The sequence below is a fragment of the Molothrus aeneus genome, chromosome 2 (assembly GCF_037042795.1).
Source record: "Molothrus aeneus isolate 106 chromosome 2, BPBGC_Maene_1.0, whole genome shotgun sequence".
NCBI classification, from domain to species: Eukaryota; Metazoa; Chordata; class Aves; order Passeriformes; family Icteridae; genus Molothrus; species Molothrus aeneus.
This window is the reverse complement of record NC_089647.1, coordinates 24572647-24592258: the sequence shown is the minus strand read 5'-3', so window position 1 is coordinate 24592258 and position 19612 is coordinate 24572647. Positions and strand designations below refer to the sequence as shown.

Genomic DNA, 19612 nt, shown 5'->3' with positions numbered 1-19612 from the left:
ATATCTACTTACTTGAATGTTTTCATATACCAGTCAATTTTGTGGGATTTATCAGCAGCTTTCATGCTTTTTTTTTCTTAAACAAGCAACTTTCATATTTGATGTTTCATTAGACCATCGCATCTGAGCTCTTTCTTTTCTGCAGTGATCTGATTTAATAAAATGAGAAGCCAGTCTAATAATGCACAATGCAGCTGCACAATGTGGATGCTTTGTGAGTGTGTATTTCCTTTAACATCATCTCCTCTGTGCTCTTCTGTGGCACATCAATTTGTAAGTGTGCAAATGCCATGAACCTGGAATAGAATTCCACTTGCAGAGAGCTGGCTTTAACACTTAAATATGGCCCAAAGTTCAGGAGCATTTTTTGTGCTATCTTGGGGATGCATGCAAGTAAAATTTCACCTCTGCTTGATGATTGGCAAAAAAATCTCTTTGTTCTACCAGACAGGCACTTACTTGCCAAGGGCATGTTACTCATATTTAAATATTAAGAACAAGACCTTGCCATAGCATGGTGTCTCTAGCTTGAGAAGCTCAGAAGTAAGTTTAGCTTCTGGTAGGATAAAAGAGATATTTTTCTCCTGTTTTGAACACATAGATTGCACATCCTGTTGTGGTGTTGAAGGTCTCACTCCTGATTTCTATGCTGGGCTCAGTGGAGGAGTGCTCCTCTGGGACTCTGGGGAATGGATCATGAGCTGTGCTGCACCAAGAAGCAGAGAAGAGACCAGGGACTCAGAGAGAAGAGCAGAGAGGAGGAAAAAGAAGGATGGTTTTGTGAGGGCCAAGCCACTCCTTAAGGGATAACAACCTGCCTGCAGCAGATCTTTTGGTAGCTGTGATGGCACCATCAGGTTCTTTACCCTGCCCCAGCAAGTTCCAAGCTCCGAGGTTGGTCTAGGCACAAGGTTACCCAGGCCAGGAGGTTGTAGGAGGTAGCAACACAGTCACTGTCTCTTGTCCACTGCAGCTATTTGTGCAAAAAAAAGCTGAGTTATCGTTGGCCAGTGACAGCCCCTCTGATCTGCAGCAATTGGTGCCTTGTGGTGGCTGTGTGTCCACCAAAGCTCAGCTGACCCCTGAGAGAACAGTGCCATGGCCTTGTGCACTGTGTCCCTCATCCCCATCCTACTCCATACTCCTCAAAAGGTCACAGCACTGCTTGTTCTTCTCTCTTGTGGTCAGGGAAAAAAGGGATGTTGTTTTGTGTTGTGGAAGACTTGGTTTTTTGGAAACAAGCCATTCTCTCTCACTTTCTGCTTGATCTAGAGCTTACTGCACATATCCAATGTGTAAGAGGGCAAAGGGAATGGGATCTGGGGGCTATGAAAAGCCTGGCTCAGATATCAATCCCTGTCCCCATGTCCATTCATTTTTCCTTTGCTATACCACCTTCAAGAGGTCCCAGTCAAGAGTCCTAGAGATTGCTGGACTGAGTGTAACCAGGCTGCAGAAAATGCTTGCTGTCTGTGGTAACAGCAGGTCTACCTGCCCTCTGGGTGGTGAGTTTCTGAGTGAGTGAATTTATAGGAGGCCAGAACCCAGTAGGTATCACTGCTCCATGGGTCCTAGCATCCATTTCCTTTTTGGAAGAGCTTAAGGAGCTGTGAGCATGGGAAGCAGCCTCCCAGCCCTGTGTGAAGAGGGATGTGTATTTGCATGGTGCTGATCATGCTGCATGAAGTGGGAATGCACTTCTGCCATGTATAGGCCACTGCCTGAGCTGGGGCTGTCTCATGCTGAGAGAGGTGCCCACGTGAGGGCTCTCTGGTATTTTTTTCCACAAATCACGTGTATTTCATTGACCAAAACTGTCCACAACTTAGAAAGGGATGGCCAGTTTAAGTCATTTTAACACAAGCACACAAGGGCCCCATGGTGCTGAAAGGATGGCTGTCCCAACTCCCAGGCACTGCTACCCTGTTGGAAGTTGCCAGCCCAGCACAATCTGCTGGGGAAGCTGTTCAAGTTTCCCTCCCTCATCCAAGTTGTGCACAAACCTCAAGCTTAGCTCACATCAGCCGTTCTGATGACACTGAGGTACATCTGCTCTTCCACTGGCATGGCTGAACCTGAGGGAAGGCACCTCTTCATTACCTGAGGCCTTTCTCACTCACAGCCTTACCCTGGTTTAATTAAAGCACCACAATCCTCTCCCTGAGCTCTCCCATGTTAGTCTAAAAGTGTTTTACATCTGCTTTTTAATTCATAATTTCCTTACAGACTTAACTTGGATCATCATAAGCTTTTCTCAATCCTGTAGAGTACAAGCGAAGTCGGGAGGGGCTTCCACTAAATGTGTGTTACACCAGCACAATTTTATGGGTAGGCAAGCTCTGATCAGCATGACTGAAGACATGTGAATATTCACAGCCATTAAAGTCAAAATAAATACAGTGTGGGTGACCTAACAGATTCAAACAGTCAATGCAGTAGCAGGAACTGCTGTCAGTGTCCACGAACAAAGAAAGACAAAGTTCCTTCAAAGAAATAAAAAAAATATATTCAGTCTGCATTATTCACCCAACCACAGCTTCTCAGGGAAACCAAGCTGTTAATATCTGGAATGGGAGAAAGCAAAGCAAAAAGTACAAGAGAAATGGAAACAAAGTATTTTTTCATGTTTTAGCTACTGGGACTAAACTATTAAACACATTTGCTCAGGATAGAAGGATGTGAGATATGAAGCCCTCAGGCAGGAGCAGTGGTACACAAAGATACCTCTGAGCTTTTCACTTTGGCTCTGAAAGGTGCTCCAAGGATGGTTTTCAATGGACCCATGTGAAGGAAGGAGAGATTCCCCCCACACCCTTTCCTGTAGGACTGCAGATAGTAGGAATAGAAGGACTGGTGCTTGGCTGTGTTGGGAGGGAAGACTTACTGATGGTTCTGCTGTCCTCATACTCATGTTCTTGAATAAACCACTAGAAGTTAACTATCATTAGTGTCTCAACAAATTACAAAAAAGTTTGGGGACCTGCTCCTTTGGGCACTTTAGTAAACCTGGACCTTATTAGACATCTTTTAGAAAGTCAGCAAAGTCTTTGCACATTTACTTCAATGTTATTAATTTACAAGGGCTACTCAATTAAGAGAGTCCACTAACTTGTAAAACTTTACTTATTTACGCTGCTTCTCAGCAAAGGATTTTCTCAGAGCGTGATGATGATAAGCTTAGGCATTACAAATCCTCTTGCTGCTTTTGTCAACAGGCAGCCTGAGAGCATTAATCAGAGAGATGCACACTTCCCAGCAGTGGCTTTGCTCCAGCTCCCTGCCGCTTCCCTACTACAGGGTATGGCCCTGCAGGGCACCAGCTTCCCTCCGAGTTTGGAGGAGCTCTGCACACCAGCATTAGCTTTTACCAGGGCTGGGGACCCCATTTGAAAGGCAGCAGGAAATTGGGATGCTTATCATGACCACTTTTTAGGCAGCAGGCAAGATGAGGCTGTGTTTGCCTCAAAAGCAAAGCGCTCTCCCCAAAGTGTGCATTTTGGCTCAAGGCAATTTTCTCACACCAGTGTGTCTCCAGTGCATGAAGCTTCATCAGGGCAGGATGTGGGGTACACCTGGGCTTCAAAGAGTGCTTCAAATCACTTTTCAGACAAGTGAAAAATTGCAGTTCAACTTACTGCTGCAGAGAAGGGAAATGGGAGTGCAGGGTGAAGAGGACTGGGAATATTGTGACCTCCAAGCCCTCCAGATCACCTTTAGGGATGTCCCAAATGCTCCTTGTTTGTCTAGGAGCCTCCAAGTCATTTCAGGCCAAGTCAGTCACACAGCTCTGTGGTGCTCACAGAGCAAATGTGGTAGGTAAATGCTGCTGCTACTCCTGGGAGGTGCTTGTATACATTAATGGTATGAGGAACTTGGCATGAACACCCCAGCCCAGGGTGTTATTTTTCCCTCTGTCACTGCTGCAAGTGAGATTTAACAAGGATGATTTTCTCATTCCCGATAGTTACTGAGATTTTGCTCTGGGCACTTGGTGAATCCCTATCTCCCTGTGCAGACACTGTGGGTGCACAAAGTGTGAAGTTTGAACCCACCTGGCAGACTGGGACAAGTCCTTCCTGCATTATGGATTCATTGAGATGGTGCTGGGGAGGGTGAATCAGTCAACTAGCTGCTATGGGCAAGAAAGCCACTGTCACAGGCAATGAGAAAAAAGGGTAGCATCCATCTGCCTCAATAGGCAGGTATTAGACACATGGAGAGTTTGACACAGGTTGTGTAGCAGTGAATTATTGTACATTTTGACCCTTTGTGCAGTCTGCCTCTCTGGCTGCTTGGACTTCTTTCTGTGTTATTCAGAGCATTATGCTGTGTATCGACATTTGCCTTCTTTGAAAGCTGCAGGGAGAGGATTATCCCCTGCTTTCCTACATGGAAAATACCAATAATGAAATTGAATGCAGTGGGTTCTTCCTTCACTAGGAGCTGCAAGGCTTCACAAGCATGTCATAAGCGTGGTGGTAGCCTTTGCTGCCCTGAAAGGGTTTGCTTCTTGAAGCAAATTGATTTCCCCTCTGAGTCAGCATGAAAGCAAAGTTTTTCAGCTCTGACTATTCTACAGGTGCTTGTGCAAAATCTAATGAATGTGTTAATGTGCAATGCAAGGATGTTGCTAGGAAACTTGTGAGAGCTAAATGAGGAAATGCTGTTAATAGGGGCAAGTGGCAGGGCCTCAAAGTTTTCCTTTGCAGTCCTGCTGATGGTTATTATTATATAAACAGGGCCAGTTGTGGCACTGTGTTGGGTCATCCTCTGGTGACAGCAGGTTTGCTTAAAAAGCAGTAAAAGTAAATTAAAAAAAGGCTTGACTCTTATAGGTTTTGATGTTCTTCCATCCCAGATAAACTTTACTACACTATCTGCTCCTGTAAAGGGCGGGTAAGTGCCTTCTCTTGCAATGTGCTGATGGGAACTTTGCTCTGCCTTGTTTCACTGTGCCTATTTGACACTCACTGGTGACTGATCTGAACTAGCCTGTGCAGACCTGTCTAAGCCCCAAACTGGGGCAGTGCTTTCCCAGTTAGCCTAAAAAGTTTTTTGAGCTCTAGAGCACTGAGGGAAATGATTTTTGCCTCTACCTTTGCCTGTCTCCAGTGGGCCTCCTGGAGTTTAATTCAGCTCAAAGATGATATTGAATGAGAGGTTTTCTTCCCTTCTTTGTGGTGTTAAAATGCCCATAGATCCCAATGGATGCAAAGTTAGCAGTGACTGCTAATATCTTATGTTTGGAAGAGGCCAAAAAGCTTTTGGCTCAGTTTGCCTGAGGGCAGACTTAAATGATCTTCCCAAATTAAGCCCTCTTGCCTTTCCCTCCTAATGGCGCATTGTTAATGTAACAAGTGTTGCTCTTCATGCCATTACTAACCCTAAGAAACAGCCCATTTTGCTTCTTCTGAAGGTTAGGGAGTGCTGGGCTTGTTCTCTTTTGGAGAAACATTCAACTGTGTATGTTATGTACTTTCCAACTGCTGAGGAAGTTTGGGCTGGCAATCCTGGCTTCCTTCCAGCTGAAGCTGCGACATTCTGCTGTTTTAGCTTTTCTTCCAGCCTCTTCAGTTCATAATACTTCTATTCATGTCATCACTTGTTGAATTAATTTTTATCTTTTTTTTTTTCTCCTTTTTTTTTAGAAACAGCTCGGGAAAAAAAAACCAAACCAACAAAAGAAAGTTGCAAAACTCCAGCAGCAAAAGTTTTCTTTTGTTCTTACTTGTTCTCTCATCTAAGAGTGAACTGCAGGTGCCAGCTGTCAGCTGGAAAGACTTTGCTGTGGTGTGGTGTGGGGATGGGAACAAGTTGCATGTCAGGTAAGCTTTGTTTTGGAATGAGTTGACAAGGGAGTTGTTCCTAATGTATCCTGGAGTACAAGTTGTTTATGTGGCTCATCTTGAAGAAGCCCTGATAACCTTTTAGCCCACTGCATGCCTACTGCTGGGGAAAAAAAACCCAACCTTGGAATAATAGTAGTGAATTTAAAATGTTGTTTGGAAAAATTCTTCCTCCTTCCTCCCTAGTGTTCAGATCCAAAGATTTTTTTTTAATCTTGAAGGCTTTGCAAAAGATTATCTGATTTTTTTTTTCATCTCTTAGTGATCTAATAAAAATTAATTCCTTTCCCTAGAAATGTTGTCTCAGCTACAGCCTAAAGAATTCACAACTACAACAATACTACTACTGTGAACAAAGTTGCCTCCATTTCAATGAATCCAACTGTGTAGAATTCAAAAGGAATTATCTGTGCAACCATTTAAAAATTACTCAAATGCATTTCTATGCAGAGAAGTCATAGCATTAAAATCTCGAGTCTTTTCAGGACATGTGTCCCCTTTGTGCAGCTGGGAACTGCCCTTCCCTAATAGCATGAGGCTCCTATTTCTATCCCTTCACAACCACCAGGCATTAAAGATGAGAGGGTTTTTGTTGTACAGGGTTTTTATGCCTAGAAAAGCATCACTTGCCCAAGGCTGAATCTGAATCTTGTCTGAACTGTCCTGAGTGGGGATAGTGTGGGGAGAAATGCCTTTGAAACCGATGAGTTATTTGTAACACTAGAATACATTTGGTGGAGACGAATTAATGGGTAGAGTACAGCTGAGCTGGTGAAAGGTACATGATTAATTCAGTTTTGACAAGACTGTATAATTTATAGCCTGGATCACACCTTCAGTTAGGCATATCACATTCGTTATTTCTACAACTGTAGAGCCTAGGAATACCAAACCTGATGTCAGCCATAGTGTGCTTGGTGCTGCACACAAACAGAAGTACAGAAATAAAGGTACAGTGTGAAAGAGAAAGAGCACACCTGAATAATGTTGAGACTATTTTGGGAGGCAATCCTGCTCACCAGTGAAATATTGAACTATTGAAGCTTTCATGCTTGATGACTATTTCCATAAATGTCCCAGTTTCTGTCTTTGCAGCCATTCCTTCGTGGAGGCCAAGTTTGATTCCAAGGAGAAATAAGCTGAGAGGGCAGGACAAGCATTGCAAAGGCAGATGTCTAGTGATGCTGTAGATGATGTGGGGTTTGGATGCCAGGGTCACCAGAGATTTGCTTATGAGGGATGTGTGGGTTCCCGCTTTCTGGTAAGCTGAAACTGTAGGACAGAATGATAGAAGAGAAAGGGAATTTGCCTGTAAAGGAAGGGGTCTATCCCATGCAGGAACAAGTTAATGTGCCTTGTTGTAGATATGACCCAAGCGATGAGGAAAGCTAGGTAGGCTGGAGCTTTTGGGCTTCTGTAAGGACAGTAGCTGCCCTTGCTGTGGGCCCATCTCTCAACATCAAACAGGGGAAGGGAAAAAGCAGGTTCAAAATGGACTCCAGCCCCTTTGCACTGTGGGGGAGGACCGCCTGCCAATGGGTGTGAAGTGGATGTCAGTCAAAACCCCATGTTGCTATTGTGGCACTGAAGATCTCGCTATCCTACCTGTAGGGCTTGCAAGGCTGTTGTAGGAGCTCTGCTCTGCACCTCTGGCACACCTTGGGGCTGCTGCTCACTGCAGAGCTTGTGCTCCCCTTGTTAGTGATTTCAGAAGTATCGCTGCATAAATCAATATGCAGGAAACTAACTTAGCATCTGCCAGGTGTCTGTTTTCCTGTAGCCTTCCCCAGTATTTCAGACTGGATTGGTAATGAGCAGAGAGCTATATTTGTGTGGAAGTGAGATGCCAGCTCCTTAAGGATTCATTTATTGGGCTGCAGGCCAAGGAATATTTTGGCCCTTGATTGCACGTTGCTTGCTGCATTTACTTAATCAAACGGGGAAGCTTTTAAACTTTCAATCCAACAACAGGAATTCATTATTGTACGGTCCTCTGATTTCCTTACTAGCAACATGTCAGTAATGAAAATGGGGCTAAGGAGGAAAGAATCAACAGTGTAATTTGTCTGAGTCGCTCTGGGATCCAGGTATGGATAAGGACTGTGCTCTTGTCTCTTTTATAACATGAAGATCCATTTTATGAGATGCCTTAGAAAAATCTGGTTTGTAGCTGTTTGATATCCTAGAGAAATCTAGCTGCTTTTTTTCTCTTTTGGGAGAGGGATTCATCCTTGGAGATGACACCTCCTGGAAATCATTATAGAAAATAGTATCCGTGGTAACTGGAGCTGATATTTCTATACGCAGAAGAAATCTGTGCCATCTTAAACTGGGAGTTGATTGGATGGGGGAGGATAACTTCAGCAAAAAAGCTGCTTTGAAGCACTAGAGAGAGGATCAGGAGGCCATGTGAGGTGCTCAAATGTAACTTTACACACCAGTAAATACAACCTTACACACAAGTGTAAACCCAGTCCCAAATTCAGCAGTACCTGCATCATCTTTCAAATGCTGGTATGTCCAGAGAAGTCTTTTTGGACCTTTCCTGTCCTACAGGCACTTTAAGTTGTTAAACTATGTTTATGCAGATACTACTGTGAGAACACTTGCTTTGGTTAGCATGCCCTGTTAGCAGAATGAGCTTGCTGCCATCCTCTGCTGATTAAATCAGATTGAGCTGAAGTACTGGTGCAGGGATGTAGAGGGCTTGATCCATTGCCTCAAGAAAACAAGGAGACACTCAGGAAGCTGGGCTTCTGAAGCCTGGAGGAGAGAGGGGATAGGGGAACAGGCACCTGTCTGCCAATATACATGTGAAAGTCATAAAGAATATGGATGTAGACCCTTTTTACTGAGGATAATTAGTGGAGAAGGGCAGAGAAGTTTTGGAATTAGTGTCCATGAGATTTTGAAGAATTGACTGGTCAGAGCTCCAAGCAACATAGTCTGAATTAAATTTTGACCCTACTGAAATTGTTAATTTGCTATTTTTTTTTTTAAGTGAGTGGTATTTGTTTTGGTGGGTTTTTTTGGGTTTTTTTGGTTACTTTTGCTAAACTTAGATGACTCATAGACAACACTATTCCTTCAAAGCTTTAAGGAAAAAATCTCTCAAACTTTTTCTATATTTGAGAAGCTCAAATATAGAAGCTGAACTGGAATCTCTTGACAAAAGGATGCAATATGGAGAGAAAACAGTTTTGGTAGAATTTTGGTTGAAAAACTTGGTTCAGGTCTGTGCTTACTTTCAGATGTGTCCAGGCAAAGTGAACAACACTGGGGACTGTAACTAGGACTCCTCAGAATTATTTCATATTCACATTCTAGTTGCACCCAAGGGCCTACTGGTAATGGAGCCCCCCATAGGTTGGTCCACATGCCTTTGAAGAATAGGCAGATGAAGAAAAAAGTGAATTTTTTATTAAGGGCTTAATTTAGCTAAATTGAATTGAATCTGTGCTACCACACTGAAAACTCCAATTGGTTTCCTAAAAGTCTGATCCCCTGTAGCCCTCTAGCTGGGCTGGAAGTGCTGTTGTGTTTCCCCAGCCGAGCAGGCTCTCTCTGGCTGACCAACATGCAGCTGCTATTACTTTGTATCTTTTTGGGAGCCCCTGTTTTCAAAAAGACAAACTCAGATGAGGTAATGTGCTCCCTGCTCCTCATATTGATACAGCAGAGGGAAATGCAGGCATGGTGTGATAACAGAGACCTTGAAAGAAGGGACAGAGGATGCAGTACAGAGGAGAAGCATTGGGGTGATGACAAAAGAGGTGCAGGATACCAATGTGGACATCAGCTCTGCTCACTAATGATCAGATAAAGAAATGGGGACATGAGAGCTGGACAAAACAAGTATTAAAAAAGAAGAAGAAAAAAATCAATATATGTAAGAATTCTCCATGTGTAGTAAATCTGGATGCAGTGAGGACTTGCAGGCCAAAGAAAGAGGAGTGAAATATAAAATGTTGCTAAAAAATGTATAAACTCTGCTCCATACGAATCTTAGATGGAAGAGGAAGAATATATCAGCATTATGTTCTTCCCTGCAAAGAGAAAAATGGGATGTTTGCCAGGAAGCGTGGAAACTGATTTCAGCTGTATTATTACTCAGATTTTTTCCAGATAATAGTTTTTATTTTTTTCCATCTAATAATTAGGTTTAGGTAAATAATATTTCTTGATTAGACTTTTATGATTTCAATTGTACTAACAGTAAATTCCTAGGTTTGTATATAATACTTGTTTCTTTATTGTCTGTAAGAAAGGATTTGAGTGTAACTGTGCCACCCAGCAGAATCACAGAATCATTTAGGTTGGACCTTCAAGATCATTGAGTTCAACCTTTGACTGAACAACCTTGTCAACTAAACCATGATGCAAAGTGCCATATCCAATTTTTTCTAAAACACCTCTGGAGTGGTGAGTCCACCACGTCTCTGGGCAGCCCATTCTGATGCTTGACAATTCTTTCTCCATTGCTTCTCCCTGTGAAAGGGACATCTTCCTGATGTCCAACCTAAACCTCCCCTGCCACAGCTTAAGGCTGTGTCCTCTCCTGTTACTGGTTGCCTGAGAGAAGAGGCTGCCCCCACATGGCTGCAACCTCTTTCAGGGAGTTGTAGAGCGTGATAAGGTCACCCCTGAGCCTCCTTTTCTCCAGGCTAAACAACCCCAGCTCCCTCAGCCACTCCTCATAGCACTCACTCTCCACATCCTTCCCCAGCTCTGTTGCCCTTCTCTGGGCACTCTCCAACACCTCAATGTCCTTCTTGCAGTCAGGGGCCCAGAACTGGGCACAGCACTCAAGGTGCAGCATCACCAGTGCCAAGCACAGGGGTACAATCACTGCCCTGGTCCTGCTGGCCATGCTGCTGCTGACACAGGCCAGGATGGCATTGGCCTTCCTGGGCACATGCTGGCTCATGTGGAGCCACTGTCAACCAGCACCCCCAAGTTCTTTTCCACCAGGCAGCTTTCCAGCTGCTCTTCCCCTGGCTTGTAGTGCTCCCTGAACTTGCTGTGACCAATGTGCAGGACCTGGCCCTTGGCCTTGTTAGCAGGTGAGTGATAGGCATGAAAAAAATAAAAGAGAAACAATTAATGTAAGAAGGAATAACTTCCTTAGGCCTCCACCGTGAGACATTCTCCTGGTCTTCCAACTTGTGGTATTCCGTAAGACCAAGCTCCTCTTGTGATGTTTTCTGGAGAAGCCAGCAAGTGAGAGATACCACAGACTGCTACCAACCACAAGTCAATTGGCACAAGGGAAAATTTTCCTTTGAAGCGGGCATCAAGCAGACTTCTAAGTTTCTGCCTCTTCTAGTCCAGTCCTGAACTCAGTGCTGCATCTTTACTTCCTTTCTCTTAATATGAGAGGGACGCTGTTATGATTCCTGGAGACTTCATTTCTCCATGTAGCAGCTATGCTCAGTCTTGGCTGTACTGCAGCAACAGCTACAAAACCCAGAAATAGTTTTGTCGGTGTGACCTGTTCTGTCCCAGACCATTTTGCTAAAATAAGCAAAAAGAAAGGCAACTGGTGTAGTGTGTTTTGTACTGCTGAGCGAGGCACCTTGCTGAGACTGCTGCTCTAATTTCTCATACTGTAACCGTCTATGTTGAAAGCATTCATTGCCATTCACCTTTAGGAGTTTAATTTGCATAATCATTTTTTCTTGCAGGGCTTCAGAATTGGCTGATCTGGACTCTCCACTTCAAAATATCTTAACTGTGCTTTTCAATATGCACACAATGCTGTGAGCTAGAACAAAACGATCTTGTTGTGTTACCATAGAGATACCCAGGGTCTAGGAAGGGTTCCTGCTTGAAATCTTTACTGTTAAAGGGACAAGGGCTGTTAAAATTTGATGAAGGGCTTAATCCTTGACCAGGCACTGGTATAAATCAGTACCACCAGGGTGAAACGAACTGGCAGTCCCAATGCAGTGCTTTACAGACAACACCCTCCACTCCAACTGGCCCAAAAGGGGCTGTTGTCTTGGTAGACTCAGAGAAAAAAAATAAAAATAAAAGAGGTGGAGGGAGCAGGGGAAAGGTCTGGGAAATTAACTTGGAAATGTTGAATCACTTTATGCTTTTCCTTCATTTTCCCCCCTCTTGTTTTGATTTGAGTTCTAATTAAAAGGCTTTCCTTTGCACTTAGACAACTCAACTTTGCTTTTTAAGCATACATTTTTTAAGCACCACTAAATGAAGGCAGGCATGAGGGAAGGTACAGGGCTGACAACTCTGCTCTGGAGACTGAAGTCCTGCATTCACAATTAAAGGCAAGTGCTTGGACTATAGCTGCATTCCTGTGTTGTCCGGGAGAAAACAAGATGTGGACTGAGAGGACACTACCTTCCACGACCCTGTAGAGCTTTTAGTGTTGGTGCTGTAGTTGCCAGTTATAATGACCATTTTGTGCAGTGTAGGGAGGAGAAAATGCCTTGCTATGTACATAAAGGGAAGCAGAAGCTGGTTGTGAGTAGACTCAGCAAAAAACCTTCTGGCATTTTTGTTTACTTGGGACCACAGTGTCTGGGCTGCTTATGTGAGCATCAAAATGGTGCTTAAGAGTCCTACTTGCCAACTTATTTAAAAACTGTAGTGCAAAACGGAGAGAGACTCTTTACTCTGACCCATGTTAGTTAATTGGTGTTGACCCTGGAGTTAAAATCCCCAAATGAGCATTAGAAAGGGCATTGGTGAACATGTCTTGAAAATTCCACTTCTGTCATTGTCTGACAGTGGTGGGAGGTGCAGATCTGCCTTATGTTATACATGGAGCTATTTTCTAACTCTCCAACAGTGGCTGTTGATTCAGTTCCATAAGACATCCTGGCTCTTAAGACTGGTGAGGGCAGAGTTTAATCCTTCCTGCTGTCCTTAAGTCAGCTCTGATGACTTCTTCCTCTGGCTTAAATCCTGGCTCTGATGGACTCACCTGATGACTATTTCATTATGTAGAGAATGGTAGGGTCTCTCGGAGAAGTTCTGCTCTTTGTCTTTTTGCTGTGAAACAAATCCTTTCTGGCCCAGGCAAACGTGAATTATGTACACCGTGCCTTGCATAGGCATCCATGTCATATTGTGCCAGTGCAGGACGTTCAGCAGAGCTAATTTTGTGCACATCCAGGACACTATTGACTCTTCAGGTGCTCTATACTTTCAGTAAATACTGTGTTAGCACTAAGCAACAGCAAGAAATGCTGTCAATAATAGCTTGGGAACTTGCATTCCTGTCAGCAGTGATTCAGAGAATAGTCTAGACTTCTTGCAGGACAGGTGAAAGGAAGACCAGCTGGCATGGGCTCTGAGCAGCTTCCCAGCAGCCCAGCAAATGCTGCAACAAGGAGAGATTTGTGTCCGAAGTGGAGCAGGGGAAATCAGAAATGTTAGCCAGCAGGCTGTGTCAAAGTGCAAGCTTAGTTTTGTTCTGATATTACTTCATTCTTATGTTGCTTCTAAACAGAAGACAACATCTGCTGCCATGTGGCTGCTGAGATTTTGTAGGAGTCACCCTTGGGATGCCATTGGCTCCCTGTGTTGAAGGTCTAAGTCAGACTCAGAAGATGCTGAACATTTCTCCCATGAAAACACTGAGGAGAGGGTTGAGGTGTATTTAACAGCCATTTCAGTGTGGTGGTAATAAGAAGTACCATCATGCTTCATAGGGGAGAAACCTTGCCCAAACTGACATTTAGGCCAGTACCATGTATCCCCCTCATCATTGCATAGGTCACCTGTCTCATCCATGGGTACATCGCACTCTGGATACCAAAGATCTGAACTCTCTCTTCCATCAGTCCAAGACAGATGCTTTGCTCAGCTGCAGAGTAACATAGACACTGCTGTGGTCCCTGAGCCAAGCAACCATCTGGAACTGGAAACAGCCCTGAAGGTGTTAGAGAGATACCTACACTGCTCTATGAGCTTGGAAAACTGGTGTTTGCTGCATGTGGATCTTCCTGTCCTGTTCTCTCAAACTGTCCTGTATATCCCAAGGGTTTTCACCACTATGTGAGATATCTCTGGCCTTTGTGGGTAACTTTGTGGATTAAAAGTTATTTTTGAAAGTTTTGGATGCAGGCACCATTAGTGATATCAAAATTAAGAGAAGTGGCCATATGTCCACTGGCACAAGGATTTGAGCCTCTTGTGTTTCTGAATTCCTTATCCATTTTCAGTCCTCATTGGAAAAGCAAGTAAGTGGCTGAAAAAACATTATGTGTGGTTACTAGTTGCTAATGAACATCAGAGAGTTAAAAATGCAGAAAACTGCAATATCTTTTATTAGACCAGCAGATGTAATAAGGAAAAAAACAGATTAGTTTTCAAGCATGGAAGCTCTTCTTTAGGTCAATGTGCCCCAAAGCATGTTGGTATTTTCAGCAACATCAGCTGATCTAGTAAAAGTTATTGCTTCTCCATAGAAGTTATTGCACCTCATGTATCTTTAGACCATCACAGCCATAGCAACACTGCTACTAAACAAGATTCTCAAAGACCCATTTTGTATCGCAACTGCAGGAATACATCCACATGAGTCCTAACTTTAGTGTATTTCTTCTCAATTTTGTCATCTATTTATTTTCTGTCACAGCTGTGCGTAATAAATTTCAGCAGTTCTGAGGAAAAAAAGGAAGAGTGATTGATTTCCATTTTCTGGGCTTTATGGGGTGTGCTACTTAGAAGAGTTGTCATTACCACCATTTGCTGGTGTTTAGTGGAAGATTTAATTCACCTACTGTAATGATTTGGGGAAATGTGTCGATGTACAATTTAGAAAGTTGTTATGTAAATGGCAGCATTATGAAATGCTTTTATGTGGATGCAGCATCCCCTGTTTCCTAAGAGGGGTAGCAGCGTGTGTCTGACAGGGTACAATGGACAGTTGTTAACCACAGCAAGAACAGCATGTCCAAAGAAAGATTTAGTCAGAGCCTCGGGGACCAATTTCTTTCAAGCATGTCTGCATGGGCAGGATTTGGGGGAGTGAGTGGGAGATGAAGGATTTCAAAATGTTAAATTAAAAGCTTTGGTTTTGCAGACACCAGAACACTGGATGAATTTGGGCAGGAGAAGAGGGGAGAGAAGAGGATTTTGTAGTTGAAAAGGTTTGCTTTTACTGTGGGAACAGCCAAGGAAAACTCAGGAGATGTAAAAATATGCAAAGAATTTGTTAGATTGTTGATTATCTCAAAGTGCATTGGGATAATCCAGGGTAGGCAGAAATTGCATGAATGGGGTGCATAGAAATTTATTTATTCCTCATACTAGTGTGGAAGGGAGCACCTTGCAGTGCACTGAGCAAAATCAGCATGTCACAGGTACTACCAGCCTGGGATGAAGAAACCAGCCAGACCAGTGTGGCCATGAGGGTAGAAAGATCTAGGGGAAGCAGTGTCTCAGCCCAGCTCCCGCAGTTTTGCTATGTGGCTCCCTGCCCATGAAGTGGGGACAGCAGAGAGAGATGGCTCTTGATGTGTGGGTCAAAGTGGCCTTGGAGAAAGAAACAATGCAATGGCCTACTTCAGTGCTGAGAAGTTTGAAGGTACGCCTAATCCACCCGGGTTTCCATGGACACATCCGCTCCTGCCATCTGGCATTGAAGGAGTGTGGAAATTTGCTTGCTGTTTCAGGGCTGGTTTCCCTTAGATATTCCTATGGTCTCCCTGCGTGGCTGACATGCAAGGATAGGCCATTGCTGTGCCAGGGATCAGGTTATCCTGACCAACACATGGACAGGGCTCACCCAAAAGCCTATGATGGCCATGCATTAGATACACAGCGCCTGCACTGGACTGCACCTGGTGCTGGACAGTGCGAGCACATCTCCCTCCTGATGCTCCTTCTTGTTCCACTATGCAGGCTTTCAAAAGCACAAACTTTTACACTTGGGACAGAATTCCCACATAACTAGTCCTGTGGCCATTAGGAAATAAAAAAACTGTGATAGATGAGTTGACAGGGTTATCACTGTTTTTTCTTCTATTTAGTGACCTCTGTTTTGTATACACAGGTGTTCAGCAAAATAAATCCTGGGTTTTGTTTGAATTAGTTTTATTGAAAAGGTACAGACATAGTTAATTGGGTATATATTTGAAGGGCTGTCATATTTCTTCTCAGATAGGATTAAAACAGTTCAATCTGCAAACTCTATTTCGTCTGTCAAAGGGAGATAACCAATTTCACAGACTGAAGTTATTAATGATCAACTGAGTGAATTTTATCCATCTTTTTATATCTTGGAAGGACACCTCACTGAAGCTGATTTTGATCAATTTGTAAGCAATGTCACCTTCAATAAATTCCCATCTGACAATAGATAACCCAGTAACAAGCTGGGAGACAGCAAAGGTGATGTAAGACCTGGCATCTATTGCAGCCCTTGAACCCAACCGCATCCCCACTGGATTTTTAGAGCCATGTTAATGCAAAAGTGAAAAAAAAAAAGTAGCATCATCCTGGAAAAAAGCTTCCTTTTCAAATTTTACTCACAAAGATGTTTTTCGTTGAGACATGAGAATTACATTACTTATCATAATTCTTTCAAAAGAAGAAGGTGGGAGTGGTTTCTTTCTTTCTTTCTTTCTTTTTTTTCTTTTTCTTTTATTTTTTTTCCTATCCTTGCCCAGCCTAGCATGAACAATCTTGGAAATATCTTAGCCCTTCAGTTAAAGGATCCTGTGCGTGTTCTTCTGAGCAATGTGCCCCAACTGAGTCCTGCAGTGGTTATCTGCCAGCATCTGATGCCTGGGATATGGCAAAGCACATCTCCTCTATCCATGATGTACTATTCCATCGATGCTGAGGAAGAGGTATAGATGCTCACTGGTGGGAAAATGGACTGCTAGAGCAGTAAATATCTGTGCTCATAGCTCTAGTGTCCAACAGGCTGGAGTGTGCTGCACTCCCTGGATAAATGGTTGGCATAAGCCTAATATTTTGGGGAAGGCTCAAGGACAGCTAAAGTGGAAATTCAGAGTTCCAGGAACAGTATCTCCTCGGCCACGTCCTTTCTGTACAATCTGCAACCTATTTTTGGAAGTGGTGATAAGGTGAAGAGGGAGCCAGAGTGAGAGGACTGACTGGTGCATCTGAAGATTATTATTCCCTGTGGCTGCTCCATCCTTCTGGAGTGTAGCCACAGATTGTTCTTGCAGTTGCTGCAAGAAGCAGCTAAAGTCACTTGCTGTGTCACTGTGGTTTGTAGGTATGGTACAGTATCTGCTGTGGTGACCAGGTCTGAAAGCTGATTAAAATGCTCCCTGATCCTAGCAGCTTGTATCAGGAGGGAGTCATTTGGGTCCATTTTGGGCAGAAATGCTTCCTCTGACCACCAGGCTCTCAGTTCACATTATGCTCACTGCACTTTTTAGGAAGCACATTAATTCATTTACTGTAGAGGGTGAACTGATCTTTGCTGTTTACCTGCCAGCTGATGCACAGCAGGATGCAAGGAACAGTCCAAAGTGAGCTGGGATGGCATTTGCTAAATGCAGTGTGTCCTTATACTAAAAACCACACTTATTTCCATTAGGTCAAGACAGCTTCCAAGTCTTGGCAGATCAGGAAGGCAGTGCGGCAGTCCTAGGGAGAATATGCAATTTTTCTTGTTTTCACTTGATTTGTCTTTGCATCTTTTCATTCTTGGAAGTGATCTGCAGGAGTAAGGGCAGTGACAGGCCACTGTGCCAAACATGCTCTGTGCTCTCTGCCCTTGAGTTTGCTGAAGGAGGTTATGTTTGGCAAGAAACATTTGTGGGCCTTCATTGTAAGTGAATGTATGGACATACTCATTGTATTCCTCAAGGTGGTCATTGTGTGTATGCACAAGGATGGAGGTTTCCTGGAACTGCTTCTGATCATAAAATCATCATTTTTCTTTGTCCTTTTGCTTGATGAAAAATGCAGCAAGTCAGCTGGAGAAAAGAGAAGCAATCTGAGAGAGTCTGAGAAAACTTCAATTCCCATATTGCCACAGAATGGGGGAACAGCTGGGCTATGGCTCTCCCTTCGATGTTTTTCTGAAGTGTTATACTTCAGCTGCTTGAGCCTTTGCCAAGAGCTGGCTCCATAATGGAGCAAAACACTCTTTAACTCTGCCTGCCCATGGCAGGGCTGATGTGAAGGGTGCTTTGCTAGAGTGCTAGAGCTGTCAGAACACCTGTATCAGCAGGTTTGATGTTGGAGAACATGCAGCAGGCACCAGACCAACCTGAAAAGAGGCCAGAGGGTACATCCCCTGAGTCACCATGTGATGCCTTCTCGCCTCTCTGAGCCCCCACCTGCTGAATGAAATCCCAGCCCATGTGGCAGTGAGCAATTTTGCTGCCTGATAAGGGTAGGTCAACCATTGCTCCTTCTAAACAGAGTTAGTAGTTTTATTTCAGAACCAAGATAACTGGTAAACCTGGACTGCTAGGGTGACATTTTTACCTAGTCCCCTGATAGAAGTTTGCCAAAGCTTGATGCTGTCCAAGGCAGAGCTCAACCTAGGCTAACCAAGGCTGGTGAGATGGTAGTTAGCTTTCCACATACTGTTGTTATGGGCACCAGCTTGCTTTTTTTTCATGGTTCTTAAAGAAATTTATGTTTTTCTACCCCTGAGACTTTTCCTTGCCATCTTCACTCCTGAGTGCAGCTCTCCCCCACCCCTCTTCACAGGGGTAGTGGAGCCATGTAAAGGGTCAGAGCACCTTTTGAGGCATCTGAGGAGGCAGAAACCTGAACAGTGCTGAGCAATAGGGTAGTCTGGGCAGGGGGATGCTCCCAGGGACTGTGACTGGTGGGGGTGGGGAGAAGCATGACAAAATGGATTTGCTGCCTGTAGGATGCAAAGGCTGCATAGCTGTGCTTTGGTGGGGAGGAAACGTTGAGTGGGGGAATGAAATAATTGGACATTTGACAGAATTGTTAGAGAGTTTTCCTTGTCAAACTGCTTATTTTCACAAAGCAAAGCTACCATGATCAGACTTGGACAGGGAGCTGGCTGTGCGCAAGGTGTCATTCTGTGCAAGCCTTCTGCTTGATCCTTTCCCACAAGCTCATCCTAAATTCATAAAGGGTTCCTTTCCTCCTTTTCTACCATCTACATACACACTTGATGTGTGCTGATTTTCAACTGATTAATATTTCTGCGCAGCCTTAAGAACTGCACTGACTTAAGCTTGTGACACAACTTGTTGGCGATTCCTGCGTTACACAGTATTGCAGTTCCCCAACTCCGAGAACTGCCTCACACCCTTTGGAGATACCTTGGTCGGTTTTACAGGAGTGCGGAATGCTCGTGTTTCCCAGGCTCCTGCATGGCGGAGTTAGGGTGGTTCATACCTTTGCAGTGTTTATACCGTGCGCTGCAGCGGTGACCATTCCCATGCAGACCATCCCAAATATTTTGCTGTGCGCTGCTGCTGTCGTCTTCAATGCAGCTGTAGGCAGGTTCCGGAAAGAAGAAGCCCCCACGCTGCCGCGATGATCCGGAGGAGCGGTGGGGGTGCAGTCTCCAGCCCTGCGCTCGACCGCACCTCCACACCCTGGCCCGTGTAGCATCCCTACGGATGCAGCGGCGCCGGGTTGGCGGGGAAGGGGAGGAGGGGGGAACCCCCAATTTGCGCGGAGAGAGGAGGAGGGTGGTGGGACGTGCCGCTGCGCGCCGGGACGGTGCCGCGCGGGGGGTGACAGCCGCAGCCCGGCGGGTTGCGGGGGCGGCTCGGGGCCGCCAGGCTGCGCTCTCGGTCCGGCCGCCGCGCCTGCCG

At 44.4% G+C, this 19612-nt stretch overlaps 1 long non-coding RNA gene across 1 annotated transcript; it reads right to left on the bottom strand.

Moving 5' to 3' along the window:
- Window positions 1–15893: 15893 nt before the first annotated feature.
- Window positions 15894–19511, bottom strand: LOC136568974 (uncharacterized). The gene is made up of 2 exons (XR_010785302.1): window positions 19188–19511; window positions 15894–18072 (listed from the first exon to the last, which is right to left on the bottom strand). It is a non-coding gene; the product is annotated as an uncharacterized lncRNA (long non-coding RNA).
- Window positions 19512–19612: the final 101 nt, after the last annotated feature.